Raw genomic sequence first — 13,324 nt, 5'->3', positions numbered from 1 at the left:
GTATTTTTAGTAGAGACAGGGTTTCACCAGGTTGACCAGGATGCTCTCGATCTCTCAACCTCGTGATCCACCTGCCTCGGCCTCCCAAAGTGCTGGGATTACAGGCTTGAGCCACCGCGCCCGGCCGGCTCCTTTTCTTAAATGGTATGAACCAAACTGTTAGCTTCCAACTTTTTTTCTGCAGCTTTCTCACTTCTCTTAGCCTTCATGGAATAAGAGAGAGTGGTGGCCTTATTCTGGATTAGGCTTTAGTGTAAGAGAATGTTGTGGCTGGCTTAATCTTTCATCCAGACCACTCAAACTTTGTCCATATCAGCAATATGGAGCAATCAGTTTCGTTTTCTTACTATGTGTGTGTTCACTGCAGTAGCATGTTCAATTTCCTTCAAGAACTTTTTCTTTACATTCACAACTTGGCTAACTGGTGCAAAAGGCCTAGTTTTTGTCCTTTTGTAGCTTTCAACATGCCTCCCTCAATAAACTTAATCTTTTCTAGCTTTTGATTTAAAGTGAGAAATGTATGAGGCTTTCTTCCACTTCTATACTTACAGGTCATTGTAGGGTTATTAAGTGGTCTAATTTACATTCTATTTTGTCTCAGGGAATAGGAAGGCCAGAGGACAGGGAGAAAGACAGGGGAATGACAGGTCAGTGGAACAGTCAGAACACGTGCAATATTTGTTTATCAAGTTTGCCATCTTATATGGTTGAGGTTTGTGGCATTCCAAAACAATTAAAACAGTAGTATCAAAGACCCCTGATCACAGATTACAATAGCAAATATAACAATAATAAAAATGCTTAAATATTGTAAGAATTACCAAAATGTGACACAGAGACACAAAGGAAGCTTGTTTGATGCAGTGTTGACACAAATCTTCAATTTGAAAAAAGACAGTATAGCAAAACTCAATAAAGTGCAATAAAATAAGGTTTGCCTTTGTGCTATTTAATTCCCAATGGTTTTAAAATTTTCAAGACATCATACCATTATTAATTTCTAATTTAATTCAGTTTTGATCAGAGAACATACTCTGTAGGCACTTAATCTTTTTAAACTACTTGAGGCCAAGAACATAGTCTATCTTGATGATGATTTTGTGCACAACTGAAAAGAATAAAAATTCTACTGCAGTTAGGTAGAATGTTATAAAGTGACAATCAAATAAAGCTAGTAGATCATTTTGTTCAAGTATTCTGTGTGCTTTCTGAGCTTTTGATTACCTGATCTGTCACTTACTGAGACAGAAGTCTTATAATACTTCACACCTACACATCTGGATTTGTTCATTTAATTATTTAACTTCTGTTTCATATGGCTTTTAAAATGTTTATTTTTTAAAATAGACAAATAACAGTTGTATATATTTATTAAGTACAGAGTGATGTTTCAATACATATAATATAGAGTGATCAAATCAGGGTTTCATATGTTTTAGAGCTCTGTTATTAGACATGTATACTTTTGGAGTAGTTATATTATCTGGATGACCTGACTCTTCCGCATTATGGACCATCCTTCTGATGTAGGTACTTTGCCTGACAATATTTCTTACCATGATGTCTTCAATTGTTTTAGGTTCACACTGTTACTCCAAGTTGGCTATGAATAGTATTTGCAAAGTATTTTCTTTTTCATCATTTTACCTGTATACATGTTTTAAATGGATTTATGTTTTAAATGAATTTCTTATAAACTGCATATAGTTGGATCATAAATTTCTTAACAATCTGGCATTCTCTGACTATTCCTTGGAATATATAGAAAATTACATTTGATGTGTTTATTAATATGGTCAAGTTTGAACCTATCATCTCACTGTTTTGTGTTTGTTTTCCCATACTTTTAAAAATTCGTCCTCTTTCCTTGACTTTTCTTAGATTCAGATTCGATCTCACTCAAAATAGTGACTTATATATACCTTTTTGTTTTATATTTTTAGTGGATGCTCTATAGCAGCCATTCCAACATGAATATGATATGACATGTATATAATTTAAATTATCTAGAAGTCATACTAAAATTTTAAAAGTTACAGTTAATATTAGCTATAAGATTTTTGTTTTTTGTTTTTTTGTTTTTAATTGTACTTTAGGTTCTGGGGTATATGTGCAGATCATGCAGGATTGTTGCATAGCTACCTACATGGCAATGTGGTTTGCTGCCTCCATTACCCCACCACCTATATCTGGCATTTCTCCCCATGTTATCTCTCCCCAACCTCCCCACCCCCATGCTGTCCCTCCCTTGCCCCCCACAACAGACCCCAGTGTGTGATGCTTCCTTCCCTGTATCCATGTGTTCTCATTGTTCAACACCCACCTATGAGTGAGAACATGTGGTGTTTGATTTTCTGTTCTTGTGTCTCTTTGCTGAGAATGATGGTTTCCAGATTCATCCATGTCCCTACAAAAGATATGAACTCATAGTTTTTTTTATGGCTGCATAGTATTTCATGGTATATATGTGCCACATTTTCCTTGTCCAGTATATCATCAATGGTCATTTGGGTTGGTTCCAGGTTTTTGCTATTGTAAACAGTGCTGCTATGAACATATGTGTGCATGTGGCTTTATAATAGAATGATTATGGTCCTTTGGGTATATACCCAGTAATGGGATTGCTGGGTCAAATGGAATTTCTATTTCTAGGTTCTTGAGGAAGTGCCACACTGTCTTCTACAATGGTTGAACTAATTTAGACTCCCACCAACAGTGTAAGAGTGTTCCTATTTCTCCACATCCTCTCCAGCATCTGTTGTCTCCAGATTTTTTAATGATTGTCATTCTAACTGGCAGGAGGTGGTATCTCAATGTGATTTCGATTTGTGTTTCTCTAATAATCAGTGATGATGAGCATCTTTTCATGTTTGTTGGCCTCATATATGTCTTCTTTTGAAAAGTGTCTGTTCATATCCTTCTCCCACTTTTGGATGGGTTTGTTTGTTTTTTTCCTATAAATCTGTTTTAGTTCTTTGTAGATTCTGGATATTAGCCCTTTGTCAGATAGGTAGATTGCAAAAATTTTTTTCCATTCTGTTGGTTGCCCCTTCACTCTAATGATTGTTTCTTTTGCTGTGCAGAAGCTCTGGAGTTTAATTAGATCCTATTTGTGTATTTTGGCTTTTGTTGCCAATGCTTTTGGTGTTTTAGTAATGAAGTCCTTGCCTATGCCTATGTCCTGAATGATTTTGCCTAGGTTTTCTTCTAGGGTTTTTATGGTGTTAGGTCTTATGTTTAAGTCTTTAATCCATCTGGAGTTAATTTTTGTATAAGGTGTCAGGAAGGGGTCTAGTTTCTGCTTTCTGCACACCTAGCCAGTTTTCCCAACACCATTTATTAAACAGGAAATCCTTTCCCCATTGTTTGTTTTAGTCAGGTTTGTCAAAGATCTGATGGTTGTAGATGTGTGGCATTGCCACCAAGGCCTCTGTTATATCAAAAATATTATTATGTTAACACATAATTTATATAATCAATAATGAAACAAACTGACTTGATGTTCCTTTCAAGATTATAATATCATTTGTGTGGTTTTCTACTAAAATTGAATCATTTTAATCTAATAATAAGGAAGTAATCAAACAGAAATTGAGGGTTATTACACAAAAGATTCAGTCTGCACTCCCTACAAATGTCATTGTAATGAAAGTCAAAGAAAGGCTAAGGAACTGTTCAAAGTTAAAGGTTACACTACAACCAGTTGCAACATGTCATCCTTGATTGTATCCATAATCAGGAAAAATAAAATTTTTAAAAGGAACATTATAGGATTATTTAGTAAAATTTGATAATAGACTAGATTAGATAATAGTATTTTGTGAATATAAAATATTTTGAATTTTATATTTAGATACTTTTTATGTTAAAATAAAAGGTCATTTTTATGAGCTAAATACAGGACTATTTAGAAGTAGATGCTCCTGATTTCTGTGGTTTGCACTTAAATAATTCAGCAATAAGTGGGGGCCAATATTCAACACTCTTAAAGAATTTTCAAACCAGAATTTTGTGTCTTTCAACAGACAAGAAAATGCTGAGGCATTTTGTCACCACCAGGCTTGCCTTACAAGAGTTCCTGAAGGAAGCACTAAATACGGAAAGAAAAAAACAGTTCCAGCCACTGCAAAAACATACCAAAAGGTAAAGGTATCAACACTATGAAGAACTGTGTCAACTCATGGGCAAAATAATCAGCTAGCATCATAATGACAGGATCAAATTCACACATAACAATATTGATCTGAAATATAATGGGCTAAATGCTTCAATTAAAAGACACAGACTGACAAATTGGATAGAGTGAAGACCATCGGTGTGCTGTACTGAGGAGACACATCTCATGTGCAAAGACACATGTAGGCTCAAAATAAAGGGATGGAGGAAGATTTACCAAGAAAATGGAAAGCAAAATAAAGCAGGGGCTGCAATCATGCTGTGATAAATATGTTAATATACTTTATTTTGCTATCTTAGTCTCTGATAACACAGATATTAAGCCATCAAAGATCAAAAAAGACAAAAAATCTTTTTTAGTTCTTTGTAGATTTGGGATATTAGACCTTTGCCAGATGGATAGATTGCAAAGATTTTTTCCCATTCTGTTGGTTGCTGGTTCACTCTAATGATTGTTTCTTTTGCTGTGCAGAAACACTTAAGTTTAATTAGATCCCATTTGTCTATTTTGGCTTTTGTTGCTGTTGTTTTCAGTGTTTTAGTCATGAAGTCCTTGCCTATGCCTACATCCAGGTTTTACCTAAGTTTTCTTCTAGGGTTTCTATGGTGTTAGGTTTTATGTTTAAATCTTTAATCCACCTGGAGTTAATTTTAGTGCAAGTTGTCAGGAAGGGATCCAGTTTCAGCTTTCTGCAGATGGCTAGCCAGTTTTCCCAACATCATTTGTTAAATAGGGAATTCTTTCCCCATTGCTTGTTTTTGTCAGGTTGGTCAAAGGTCAGATGATTGTAGATGTGTGGCATTACTTCTGGGGCCTCTGTTCTGTTCCATTGGTCCATAACACTGTTTTGGTAACAGTATCACGCTGTTTTCATTACAGTAGCCATGTAGCATAGTTTGAAATCAGGTAGTGTGCTACCTTCCAGCTTTGTTTTTTTGCTTAGAATTGACTTGGCTATGAGGGCTCTCTTTTGGTTCCATATGAAGTTTAAAGTGTTTTTTTTTTTTTTTTTTCTTCTAGTTCTGAGAAGAAGGTCAATGGCAGCTTGATGGGGATAACATTGAATCTATAAATTACTTTGGGCAGTATGGCCATTTTCACGATATTGATTCTTCCTAAACATGAACAAAGAATGTTTTTCCATCTGTTTATGTCCTCTCTTATTTCCTTGAGCAGTGGTTTGTAGTTCTCCTTGAAGAGGTCCTTCTCATCCTTTGCTAGTTGTATTCCTAGGTATTTTATTATCTTTGTAGCCATTATAAATGGGAGTTTCCCCATGATTTGGCCCTCTGATTGTCTGTTATTGGTGTGTAGGAATGCTTGTGATTTCTGCACATTGATTTTGTAATCTGAGACTTTACTGAAGTTGCTTATCAGTTTTAGGAGATTTTTGAGTGACATGATGGGGTCTTCTAAATACACAATCATGGCATCTGCAGATAGAGACAGTTTGACTTCCTCCTTTCCTAATTGAATCACCTTTATTTCTTTTTCTTGCCTGATTGCTCTGGCTAGAACTTCCAATACTATATTGAATAGGAGTGGTGAAAGAGGGCATCCTTATCTAGTGCCAGATTATAAAGAAAATGCTTCCAGTTTTTGCCCATTCAGTATGATATTGGCCGTGGGTTTGTTGTAAAAGCTTTTATTATTTTGAGATATGTTCTGTTGATACCTAGGTTATTGAGAGTTTTTAGCATAAAGGGCTGTTGAATTTTGTCAAAGGCCTTCTCTGCATCTATTGAGCTAATTATGTGGTTTTTGTCTTTGGTTCTGTTTATGTGATGAATTACGTTTATAGACTTGTGTATGTTGAACCAGTCTTGTATCCCTGGGATGAAGCCTACTTGATCATGATGGATAAGCTTTTTGATGTGCTGTTGCAATCGTTTTGCCAGTATTTTATTGAAGATTTTTGCATCTATGTTGATCATGGATATTGGCCTTCTTTTCTTGTTGAGGCTCCGCTGGGTTTTGGTATCAGAATATGTTGGTCTCATAAAATGAATTGGGAAGGATTCCCTCTTTTTAGAGTATTTGGAATAGTTTCAGAGGGAGTGGTACCGGCTCCTCTTTGTATGTCTGGTAAAATTCGGCTGTGAACCCATCTGGTCCTGGACTTTTCTTGATTGGTAGGATATTAACTGCTACCTCAACTTCCGCTCTTATTATTGGTCTACGGTTTTGACTCCTTCCTGATTTAGGCTTGGGAGGTGCAAGTGTCCTGGAATTTGTCTATTTCTTCTAGGTTTACTGGTTTATGTGCATAGAATTGTTTGCAGTAATCTCTGATGTTAGTTTGTATTTCTGTGGAATCAGTGGTGATATCCCCTTTATGATTTTTTATTATATCTATTTGATTCTTCTCTCTTTTCTTTTTTATTAATCTGGTTAGTGGTCTATTTTGTTGACATTTTCAAAAAAACAGCTCCTGGATTTATTAGTTTTTTGAAGGGTTTTTTTTGTGTGTTTCTACCTCCTTCAGTTCTGCTCTGATCTTAGTTATTTCTTGCCTTTTGCTAGCTTTTGAGATTTTTTTTTTTTTATCTTGCTCCTCAGTTCTTTCAATTTTGATGATAGGATGTCAATTTTAGATCTTTTCTTGCTTCTCATGTGGGCACTTATTGCTATATATTTCCCTCTAGACAATGCTTTAAATTGTGTCCCAGAGATTCTGCTATGTTGTGTCTTCATTCTCATTGGTTTCAAAGAACGTCTTTATTTCTGCCTTCATTTCATTGTTTATCCAGTTGACATTCAAAAGCAAGGTGTTCGGTTTCCATGTAGTTGTGTGATTTGAGTGAGTTTCTTAATCCTGAGTTCTAAATTGATTGTGCTGTGGTCTGATTTATGATTTCCATTTTTTTTTCATTTGCTGAGGAGTGATTTACTTCAAATTATGTGGTCAGTTTTAGAGTAAGTGCAATGTGATGCTGAGAAAAATGTGTAATCTGTGGCTTTGTGGTGGAGAATCTGTAGATGTCTATTAAGTCTGCTTAGTCCAGATTTACATTCAAGTCCTGGATGTCCTTGTTGATTTTTTTGTCTCGTTGATCTGTCTAATATTGACAGGGTAGTGTTAAAGCCTCCCACTATTATTTTGCAGGAGTCTAAGTCTCCTTATAGGTCATTAAGAATTTGCTCTATGTATCTGGGTGCTCCTGTGTTGGGCTCATATATATTTAGGATAGTTAGCTCTTCTTTTTGGACTGATCCTTTTACCATTATATAATGCCCTTCTTTGTCTCTTTTGATCTTTGTTGGTTTGAAGTCCGTTTTATCAGAGACTAGGATTGCAATGCCTGCTTTTTTTTTTTTTTTTTAACTCCCCATTTGCTTGATAAATCTTCTCTCTCTCATTTTGACTCTATGTGTGTCTTTGCATGTAAGATAGGTTTCCTGAATATAGCACATCGATGGGTCTTGACTTTTAATCCAGTTTCCCAGTCTGTGTCTTTTCATTGGGGCCATTTAGGCCATTTACATTCAACGTTAATATTGCTATGTGTGAATTTGATCCTGCCATTTTGTTACTGGCTGGTTTTTTTGTTTGTTTGTTTGTTTGTTTGCTTGTTTTTTGTTGTTGTTGTTTTTCTCTCTCATTAGTTGACTTGCTTTCTTCATTGGATGTTTGGTCTTTGCCATTTGGTACATTTTTGCAGTGGTGGGTACTGCTTGTTCCTTTCCATGTTTAATGTTTCCTTCAGGAGTTCTTGTAAGGCAGGTCTGGTGTTGGTGAAATCTCTCAGTAATTGCTTGTCCATAGAGGATTTTATGAAGCTTAGGTTGGCTGGTTATGAGATTCTGGTTTGAAAGTTCTTTTCTTTAAGGATGTTGAACATTGGCCCCCACTCTCTTCTGGCTTGTAAGGTTTCTGCTGAGAGATCTGCTGTGAGTCTGATGGGCCTCCCTTTGTGGGTGACCCAGCCTTTCTCTCTGGCTGCCCTTAGCATTTTTTCCTTCACTTTAATCCTGGTGAATCTGATGATTATATGCCTTGGGGTTGCTCTTCTTGAGGACTATCTTTGTGGAGTACTCTGTATTTCTTGGATTTGAATGTTGGCCTGCCTTGCTAGGTTGGGAAAGTTCTCCTGGATAATATCTTGGAGAGTGTTTTCCAGCTTGGATTCATTCTGCCCATCACATTCAGGTACACTGATCAAGCATAAATTAGGTCTTTTCATATAATCTCATATTTTTTGGAGGCTTTGGTCATTTCTTTTCACTCTTTTTTCTCTAATCTTGCCTTCTCATTTTATTTCATTGAATTTGTCTTCAATCTCTGATATCCTTTCTTTTGCTTGATCAATTTGGCTATTGAAACTTCTATTTGCTTTGTGAAGTTCTTGTGCTGTGTTTTTCAGCTCCATCAAGTCTTTTATGTTCTTTTCTAAGCTGGTTATTTTAGTTAGCATTTTGTCTAAACTTTTTTCAAGGTTTTAGTTTCTTTGCATTGAGTTAGAACATGTTCCTTTAGCTCAGAGAAGTTTATTACCCACCTTCTGAAGCCTGCTTCTGTCAATTTGTTGAACTCGTTCTCCATCCTGTTTTGTTCCCCTGCTGTTGGGGAGTTGTGAACCCTTGAAGGGGAAGAGGCATTCTGTCTTTGATGGTTTCATCATTTTTGCGCTGGTTTCTTCCCATCATTGCGGATTTATCTAGCTTTGAACTCAGGGAAATGCTTGATGAGGTCACTTGTCTGCCTGCTGACAGTGCTACTGGGTTTCCAAGGACTCAGTCTGGTTGTTACAACTGAGTTCAGGGTTGAGCTCAGTCTGAGGTGCTGGTTATGGAACCCTCAAGCAAGAGGGCTTCAGCCTGCTGGGCTTTGTAAGGGAGGAACCCACCTAGGTGTATTGTCTGTCTCCCTGCTTTCAGCTCTCTCTCTTGGGATGGGGGTGGGGGGTTGTAGCTCAGTCTGTAGGCTCTCCTAGCCAGCTTATGCATACACTTCCATCTGTGCTGGCAATTCACGGCACCATCCCAGATTGCTATTCAACTCTGTACTTGTAACTCCCAGCACTTGACCAGCAATGATTACCTCTTCTGTGGGCTGCAGAGACTTTGGGGGAAGTGCCATATCTGGGCCACCAGGGTTCCACGGGGGACTCCCCGATTCTCCAGTCAAATGGACTTCCTAGGTGAAGCAGCACCCCTCCCCGCCTCGGTTTGCCTGTTTGGGCTATGCCCACTCTCTAACCAGTCCCATTGAAATAAACTTGGTACCTCGGTTGGAGCTGCAGAGATCTCTTGCTTTCTGTGTCTCTCTCACTGGGTGCTGCACACTGAAGTTGTGTCTATCTGGCCATCTTAGATTTGCACCCAGTTAGTGCTTTATTTAAAGAAATATTTTTTCTCTTAGATACTTTAGTATAGCTTATCTTATTACAATGAATATATATTTCATTGTAACAGAAAAATGGTGTTAAAACACATTTTCAAATTTTAAAATATAGAAAGATACAAAGACAATTTACATATACACAAACACACAAATACATATAACAAATAAATTATATAAATAGTTTATTTTATAAGTAGTCAAGGACATAAAATTATCACATCGATAAGTAAAACTATTTTACTGATAAAAATGTTAAAGATTAGAGCACACATAAAGCTCAGTGTTGGCTAGGGCATAGTGAAATAGCTGTTCTACACATATTTGATAGTTATGTAATCAGCTATTTTAAGAAAACTGATAAGAAGTATATAAGAATATAAAGATTTTTTATACTTTGATATAATCATTGCATTTCCAAGACTTTTCATAGCCCACCTGAATCTCAAATGAAGAAAACAATCACAGAAACTTGTAAAAAAAAAAAAAAAAAAAAAAAGGAAGAGTATAAAATGCACTATAAAGAAGAGTATATGAAATAAATTATGGTAAGATTTTGATGGAATATTGGGCAACCACTAACAGGTCTTATATCAAAACCAGGGATAGTTTTATAATATCATAATTATTCAGCCAAAAGCAGAATACAACAATAAAATAGCTGTTTATTCATCATTAATATCCATATATGAATTTCTTTTCTCTCGTAATCATATAAAATTCTAGAAGGAAATAAGTCAAAGTATTAGTAATTTAGTCTTTGTATTTCTTTTTTTTTTTTCTTTTTTTTTTTTTTTTTTTTTTGAAACAGAATCTCCCTTTGTTGTCCAGACTGAGTGTAGTCGTGTGATCTTGGCTCACTGCAACCGCCACCTCCTGGCTTCAAGTGATTCTCCTACCTCAGCCTCCCCAAGTAGCTGGGATTACAGGTGCCTGCCACCACACCTGGCTGATTTTTTAATTTTTAGTAGAGACAGGGTTTCATCATGTTGGCCAGGTTGGTCTTGAACTCCTGATCTCAAGTGATCCACCCACCTAGGCCTCCCAAAGTGCTGGGATTTCATGCATGAGCCACCATCCTCAGCCCAGTAATTTATTCTCACACATAATGACAGGCTACTCTTTTGTTTGTCCTTTACTGTGTTATCTACCTTTCCTACAATAAGAATATATTGATTTTCTTCCTTAAATTTTTTTTTTTCAGATAGGGTCTCACTCTGTTGCCCAGTGAAGATCAAAGATAATAACTGGGGACAGATATAGCAATAATCATGCCTGGGCGCTTATAGAAGAGACTGAAGACTTGGCCCAGTTTTCATCTCAGCAAAAAAGAAGAGGATTCTGACCTAGTCATAGAATTTTCTCCAGGCTAAAAGTGGCTAAAATGAAATCTGTTCAGTCTTCCTTAAAGCTAGTCTCAGAAATTTCCCAGGGAAGTTATTATTTCTTGCCCTGAGAAATTCCATTGTCTTTAAGTAAAAGGAATATCTTCTCCCTAAAAAAATTAAAGAAGCATGAATTTAAAGAGAGAACTGGCACACATTATTTATCATCTCTCTCTGTGGCTGCTATGGAGAGAACCATGGACACAATCTATTACCAACTTCTATTCAGGGATTTTCCAGAGTTTTTCCAAGTATTAACCATAACATCATACTCTATGGGGGAGTGTGGGAGTGGAACAAAACCCCAAAATCTGGAAAATGAAAGCCAAATGTTTTAGGGCTTAGAGACAGGGAAATATCATGTCTAGCTCAACCAGATCAGAAAAGTCTCCCTGGTTGAGAAATATTTAGTTTTAAAATAGAGAGAAAGAAATTAGAGAAAAGTGGGTTAAGGGATGGTTCATAGGATAAGGGAGGGCTGTGCTGGTGTGAACTTGGTTAGAGGTAGTGGGATAGAGATGAAGGTAGGAGATACAAAAATACCAGTAATATGGAGTAAAATACTAGACAACCGATTGGCCTGTGGAGGGTCAGAGAGAGGTAAAAGATAAAGATTCTACTTCAGTCTGTGGTAAGAGTGGCTGGAATAATTGATAATGCTATTAAAATAAAGAGCAAAATCACTTTTCTTGAGACAAAAAGTACTGGACTTGTTATCTTTCAGGCACTGGTCAGATATGCTTATGAGACTATACCATAAGCAGCCACATACAAAGGATGAAATGCTGAAAGCCAATAATACCAGTGCCCAGCTTTTATGAAATACATTATGTTCTTCCAAGTTTTAACTTGATGTGATGCTCACAATAACCCTATTAGGCTATCAAGAAACTTACACTGTACTTACTCTCAATTTAAGTTTTAAAATTGAGGCACCATGATAAGAAATATTACACTGTACATGGCAGAGCTGGAAACTTGGAGATGCCTGGTACATTTAGTTCATTTCTGCCAGAAATCCCTAAATATCTTATCAATTGAAATATGACTGAGACAATATGAATGAATTCTAGACTACTCTAAAGAGAAAAGCAGTTATTTGGTTCACATTTATTTAGTATAGATTATTGAAATGAAAATTAAAGGTAATCATCAGGGCCTGAGGGGAGGATGAGGATATGTTAGTCAAAGGGTACGTAGTCTCAGTTAGACAGGAGGGATACATTTTTGAGATCTATTGCACAGCAAGGTGACCATAGTTAACAACAATGTATTGTATATTTCAGAATTGCTGAGCATAAATTTCAAATGTACCACCACAAAAAATGAGAAGTGATGTGACTGATATATTAATTCACTTCATTGAATGACTCCACGTTGTATACAGATATCAAAAACATCACATTGTACCCCATAAATACAAAAAAGTATGATTTGTTGATTAAAAATACTGTTTATTAAAAAAAGGAAAACATTGACCATTTTCTCTTCAAGCGGGTCAGCTTTATTAACTTATTCATAATCAATGGATTTATTCGAACCTCTAGTACATCAGAGTGTTAACCATGCCTTTTCTTTTTTGATGCTTTGGCAATTTGGCTCTTCCTGACCCTGGAGGATTTGCTCATCCCAAGATTAGCAAATTCCTAGAGATAGCAAAGGACCAGCCTGCAAGAATGTCTTTCATATGTAAGCCAACCAATCCAGAGCACATATCCCCAATCACCTTCTTTATGGGGCTTTCACACACCTTGCCCTAATCAACCCAAGGCCAGGTACAAAACCACTAGAAACTGTCCCTGTGCCCCAAAGCAGGTTTAGAAGTAGCTACTTTGTATAATTTCCCACTGAAGTGGGAAATTATACCATTTAACATGATGCCTCACCTGTTTCTTCCTGGAGAGACCACAGTAATGGCTCTCGGCCATGCACCCAACCCACCCTGCCTCCTGACCAACCCTGCAACTTCCCGTCATGACAGCATGCAATGAGTATAACTGTCTTTTCAATGGCACTTGTCCCCTAATCTGTTGGCCTTACCATACCTAAATTATAATAAAATCTATATTATAAAACCACCAGTTAGAAATAGAGACCTGAAATAATTAAGAAAACTGAATGTGAACAGATTCCCATGTGATTTGAAGAGCTATCATTAAAACAAAACACACCAGAACGAAACATACCAAAAATGACAAGTACAATAACTGACAGGAGAGACATTTTTTAAAAAAGTATCTCTCATATAACCATTATGTAGAAAAACAGATTAGTTCAACATTGTCAATTCATCAAAATGCACTTATTAAAATTTTTAATTTTATATATTTTTTGAGACAGGGTTTCACTCTTGTTGCCCAGGCTGGAGTGCAATGGCACCATCTTGGCTCACTGAAACCTCTGCCTTTTGGGTTCAAGTGA

Source organism: Saimiri boliviensis, chromosome 1 (genome assembly GCF_048565385.1).
Source record: "Saimiri boliviensis isolate mSaiBol1 chromosome 1, mSaiBol1.pri, whole genome shotgun sequence".
Lineage (NCBI taxonomy): Eukaryota > Metazoa > Chordata > Mammalia > Primates > Cebidae > Saimiri > Saimiri boliviensis.
The sequence above is the reverse complement of the archived record's forward strand: the minus strand, read 5'-3'. Positions refer to the sequence as shown.